The sequence below is a fragment of the Stegodyphus dumicola genome, chromosome 11 (assembly GCF_044657685.1).
Source record: "Stegodyphus dumicola isolate Sdum_Otavi_A_Nest chromosome 11, ASM4465768v1".
Lineage (NCBI taxonomy): Eukaryota > Metazoa > Arthropoda > Arachnida > Araneae > Eresidae > Stegodyphus > Stegodyphus dumicola.
The window spans coordinates 21,591,558-21,597,557 of record NC_140778.1 but is presented as its reverse complement, the minus strand read 5'-3'; the positions used below and the strand labels follow the sequence as shown (position 1 = coordinate 21,597,557).

At 32.1% G+C, this 6,000-nt stretch overlaps 1 protein-coding gene across 2 annotated transcripts in view; it reads left to right on the top strand.

Moving 5' to 3' along the window:
- The first annotated feature begins 4,235 nt into the window (after nt 1-4,235).
- Nucleotides 4,236-6,000, top strand: part of LOC118195459 (clavesin-2-like) — a 233,562-nt gene continuing 231,797 nt past the window's right edge. The window contains exons 1-2 of one of the 2 annotated variants that reach the window (XM_085826576.1): nt 4,306-4,385; nt 4,489-4,550. The gene's annotated coding sequence lies outside the window, so the exon portion shown is untranslated. Of the gene's footprint in view, nt 4,386-4,488; nt 4,551-6,000 lie in introns of both variants that reach the window. The other variant, XM_085826575.1, reaches the window with a different exon arrangement.

The window sequence follows — 6,000 nt, the reverse complement described above, 5'->3', positions numbered from 1 at the left end:
ATTTCAAAGCGAGCAATGGCAACACACTACGGGGAAAACAAAAAAACTTTTTTATCTCCAGTGCGCGGAACTGTGTATCGGAAATTCTAAAGATAGGCTCATTTTAAAATTATTTTGTAACATAGCTATTGTACTGAATTTTATGGTTTAAGTGAAAAGAACATGATATTTAATAAATAAAAGTAACACACAAAATGTTAAAAAAACGCCCCTTTCGACTTAATTTAAAATCTGAAATCTTTCAGATTTTTTTTTTATTAAATTGTTTCGCGTACTTTTGTTTTTTTCTTTTACTAATGTTTTACTGAATTTGAGTTATTTGTTAACAAATACCGTATTTTTTCCGAATAGGTTTTTCCTTTCGCTTACTAATCTTTTACTGAGTTTGCATTATTTGCTAAAAAGTACCGTATTTTCAGCCCAAAGGGCGATAGCCCTGATTTAATAATAATCGTTTGGCATTTTGCGATTATTATTAATTCAGGGCGTTAATTATTATTTTCATTTTCGCATTTTGCGCTGAAAACGTTCAATGTACGTTTCACTTTTCAAATTGTTGTGATCAATCGCCCTGTGTTATGTTTTAAGAAATTAAATCATGAGGAATGTGTATGTATGTTTCTCCCATTCTGATAAAACAACGGTTTCTAGAGCCATCTAATTTTGAATAACGTAATCCTCCACCAAATATGGGTATCTAGAAGCCCTAATTTGGATTTGGAATTTGTTTTATTACTGATTTCATATTTTATAATACTTTAACGAATTTTTGATGAACAAACTCAACGAAAAAAAAAAAAAAAAAAAAAAAAAAAAAAAAAATCTGAAATGTTTGAGATTTTAAATTACGTCCAAAGGGGCGTTTTTTAACATTTTGTGTGTTACCTTTCTTTATTAAATATCGTGTTCCTCGCACTTAAACCATAAGATCCAGTGCAAGAGCAATATCGCAAAATAGTTTTAAAACGAGCATATCTTTAGAATTTCCGATACAGAGACTCACGCGCTGGAGATAAAAATGTTTTTTCTGCACAACGTTGCCATTGCTCGCTTTGAAATCCTTGAGTTTGTTAATCAAAAATTCGTCAAAGTTTTAAAAAATAGGAAATCGATCATAAAACAAATTTCAAATTTCAAATTTGGTCTTCCACATGCTCATATTCGTTGGAGGATTACGTTATTCAAAATTCGATGACTCTATGTACCGTTGTTTTATCACAATACGAGAAATATACATACATTTATGCAGATTTTTCATTATTTAATTTCTTCAAATATAATGCAGGACTCTAACATTTTGTGGCAACAGTTTGAAAAGGGAACCGACATTTATGAGTCCGACGCAAAATGCCAAAACGAAACTAATAGTCCTTCGGGATTCAAATCCCTTTGGACTAAAAAAAAAAAAAACAAACAAAAAAAAAAAAAAAAAAAAAAAAAAAAAAAACAAGCGCGTTCAAGTTTATCTACATTTCGAGGGAAAAAAAAAGAAAAAGGTTTCAGATTCAAACAGTCGCACAAAAGTGTTAATTAAGGTTTTTTACTCTCTTGCTGTGCTCGCAGTTTACCAGTTTGCTGTTACGCTCAATCCTGCTAAACCATTTTTTTAAATCATTTTCGCTCTGTTTTAGATACATTACATATTTTTGGAAGCAGGCAAGATGAAAAATCAACAACTCCTTCTACGGGAATCGAACCACGGACCTCTGGAATAAGCACCCAGCATGCAGACCACCACACCACGAAGGCATGTTAAGAAGGTGGGAGAAATACCTTACATACTCCCCTTTTTAAGGGCGACTGGAGTTTTTAGGGGATCCAATCGCCAAATCCTGGATGTGGAGATTCTTCATCCAACGCCCTTTTAGTTCGGGCGCCACTATAGTGACATTAGGTATTTTTGGAAGCAGGCAAGATGAAAAATGAGTAGCGCCTTCGCCGGGAATCGAACTGCGGACCTCTGGAATACGCGCCCAGCGTGCAGACCACCACACCACGAAGGCATGCTAAGAAGGCGGAAGAAATACCTTATACTATTAATAAGCATCATTTCCTTCGCACTGTACGCAATATCAAATTCAACTACAAAATTATAAAAGATGTAAAAAGAAGCATAGCGTCCAATACAGTGGCATACATTTTTCTGTTTTCTCTTCTTTTATTTTTTTTTTCAGCCTTTCTCAGTTCATCACATCGATGTTCAGATTTCTTACTAAGATGACTTTAAAATACTTTTCTTGTCTTTTTATTATTAATGTTTCGTATGTTTGCTTTATTTATTAAATATCATGTTCTTGGCGCGTACGCCACGTAACATTCGATTCAACAGCAAAAATCTCAAAATATTTAAACACATCATATCTTTAGAATTTCCAGATGACGGTCTGGTGCACTAGAGGTAAAAGTTTTTTATTCCGTATAGTGTTGAAACTGCTCGCTCTGAAAGTGTTGAGTTTGTTAACCAGAATTTCGTTAAGTTTTACAAAATAAAAAATAGATTAAAAAAAAAAAAACAAATTCAAAATTCGAAATTTGGGCTTCCGAGTGGTCATGTTCGAGTGGAGGACTACGTTATTCAAAATTCAATGGCTCTGAGTACCTTTGTTTTTTCATATTGCTAGAAACATGTATACATTATGCAGATTCTCCATTGTTTAATTTTTTGAAATATAATACAGACCGATAATATCTGGTGGCAACAATTTGAAAAGTATTACGCCGTTTATTGTGATTCAAAGCAAAATACCGTTTTAAGGCTCATATCCAATTCAAGACCTTTTGGGCTAAAAAAAGGGTTAGCAGGAGTGAGTGCAACAGCATATTGGTAGATTACTAGCTGTGTGAGGGTGTAAAAAACTTTAACAAACAGTTTTGGCCGACTACTGCAATGTGAAACCTTTCAGACATTTTTTTTTTTTTTATGTATGTTTCGTCAAATATTTAGAAAAGAAATTTAAAATTTGTTTTAAATATTTTTAATTTTGTTAAAAAAATTCTAGCCCGTGAGCTGTTTCCAGAAAAAAAATCCTAGCCTGTCAGTTGTTTGTAGAACGTGCCTGGGTAAAAACAAAGTTGGGTACAGAAAAGTACAAAAGGTTGAGGAAGTTGTGCAAAAATGTTGAGTAAGTTAAAAAAGTACAAAAATGTTGGGGAAGTAGCAAAAAGTTGAGGAAGTTGTACTAAAAGTTAGGTAAAGTTAAAAACGTACAAAAAAGTTGGGTAACTAAAAGCAGTACAAATTAGTTGGGTAAGTTAAAATAGTACAAAAAGTTGGGCAAGTACAAAAAAGTTAAAGTTGTGCAAAAAAGTTGGGGGAGATGTACAAAAATGTTAGGTAAAAGAAAAAATACAAAAAATTTGGAAAGTTGTACCAAAAAGTTGGGTAAGTTAAAAAAGTACAAAAAAGTTGGGGAAGTTGCACAAAAAAGATAGGTAAAATAAAAAGGACAAAAAAGTTGGGGAAGTACAAATAAGTTGTACAAAAAAGTTGGATAAAATAAAAAGTACAAGAAAATTGGGGAAGTACAAATAATTTGAAGATGTACAAAAAAGTTGAGGAAGTACAAAAAATTGAGGAAGTTGTACCAAAAAGTTGGGTAAGTTAAAAAAGTATAAAAAAGTATAAAAAAGTTGAAGTTGTACAAAAAAGTTGGGGGAGATGTACAATAAAGTTAGGTAAAATAAAAAATACAAAAAAGTTGGGGAAGTACAAAAAATTGGAGAAGTTGTACAAAAAAGTTCAGTAAGTTAATAAAGTATAAAAATGTTGGGGGAAGTACAAAAAAGTAGAAGTTGTACAAAAAAGTTGGGGAAGTTTTAAAAAAAAAGTTATGTAAAATAAAAAAGTACAAAAAAGTTGGGGAAGTACAAAGAATTGGGGAAGCTGTACCCAAAAGTAGAGGAAGTTAAAGAAGTACAAAAAAGTTTCGGGAAGTACAAAAAATTGAGAGATTCCTGGCTCAGGGTCTTTAAAATTTTTAAATCCTGCCCTGCTCAACACATGTCTGCAGCGACCGACGATCTGTGTGAAAATTTCCAGTCGCGAGAAGTCGGTAAACTTCATCACTGGAGCAGAAATCCTTTTTGCTATCACATGTCGCAACCTGCTGCTTCGAAATACCGCTGTAAGCGATATATCCAGCATGAACGAGATTTGTAGAGAACTGCAGGCAAGACAATTTTTTCTTCATTTTTTTTTTTTCATCGTACTCCCCAGTCGGTCAAACAGGGTGGGTGGTGGAGAGTAGGAGAGTGAGTGTTCGGGTCACGTGAAATGGAAAGCGAGCTGGCCGGTAGTTTAGTTCTCATTCCGTGGTTGGTGCAGTTCGAGTGATGACGATATTTTCCAACGGCCTCTAAGAGAACGGAAGAGAGCAAAAGCGAAAGTGAGTTCTTGTTTTTCTTTTTTTTCTGTGTTCGATAACTTTCCTTGTAACTGTTACGTAAAGGAACTCCGAGGAATGGAATGAATTTTTGTTCGTGTTTTAGTTCGAATGTTTTCTTCGAGAAATGTTGGATAAGACTCTTGTTACCTGGTGAATAAATTTCAAGTATGTGATTTCTTATTTAACCTCAAAATTTATTTTCAAGTTAAAATTATACTTTATAATATTTGTTAGTTTGTGTTCAAATAATAGGTATAAAATAACTTAAATTATAAATGCCAAATCATCCTGGTGGAATAAAATATGGAATTTTCACTATTAAAAGAAAAAAAAAACTGTGATTTAGACGAAGAAATATTATGAATCACCTGTGATTTAAAAAAATATTTTTACTCTTTATTCATGCGAATTTCGACGTTAATTTTGTTATTTAATGATGGAAAATTATCCATTATTTCGAATTTTTATTTTACTAGCCCAGAAGGGCTATTAATTTCGTTTTGGCATTTTGCGTTGATTCACTATAAACGACGAATCACTTTTAAATTGTTGGCAGCAGATATTAGAGCCCTTCATTATTTTTAAAGAAATTAGTATATAATGAAGAATCTGCATAAATGTATGTATGTTTAAAACTGTGATAAGACAACGGTACTTAGAACCATCCAATTTTGAATAACATAATCTTCCACCCGAACATGAGCATCCGGAAGCTCCAGTTTGGAGTTTAGAATTTGTTTTATTCTCTATTTCATATTTGTAAAGGGTTTATGAGTTTTTGATTAAGAAGTTCAACGATTTCGAAGCAAGCAATGGCAAGACTACGGGAAAAAAAAAAAATATTTCCAGAGCGCGAGACTGTGTATCGGAAATTCTAAAGAAATGCTCATTTTAAAAATTATTTTGTGACATTGCTCTTAAATTGAATTTTATGTTTGAAAGGCGAAGAATATCATATTTCAGTACGATAAGTTACAGTAATTAAATTCAATACAATTCAGTAGTAATTCAGTACGATAAGTTACTATTAATTACAGTAAGTAAAGGCAACACGCAAAACGTTAAAAAACGGCCCTTTGGGTGTAATATAAAATCCGAAAGCTTTCAGATTTTTATCTCATTTTTTTATTTTAATATTATCAGCTATCTAATTTTGGGTTAAAGCATTGTTTATAACTAATTCCAAACTAATTTAATCTTCAGATTTTTTGCTTAAAAATCTCGTTATTTTATGCCGCGAATTCGTTTTCCAGTCCTACTCGTTAAATTCAAATCTAGTAAATTCAATTACAGGATTTACTATTGTAAAATTTTTGGAACATTTTGTATTTCATGTATCTATTAATTCCCAATGAAATTTAAGAACACTAATAATCCTTTAATCTCCGAAATTAGAGTTTCTCTTGCAACATCAGCACATTAGCATAATTTTAAAATTTGCATTTTTAATTACTTCCTTTTTGAAACAAAGTTATGTTGCTTGTTCAAATATTTTTCGAAAACAGATGATTTCCGTGAGGATATTTCCTGTAAACAAATCTAATGTACAGAGAACCGAATTTCATCGCTTAATTCTAATGTAATACAATTGTTATTTTGTATAGACTACGAAGAA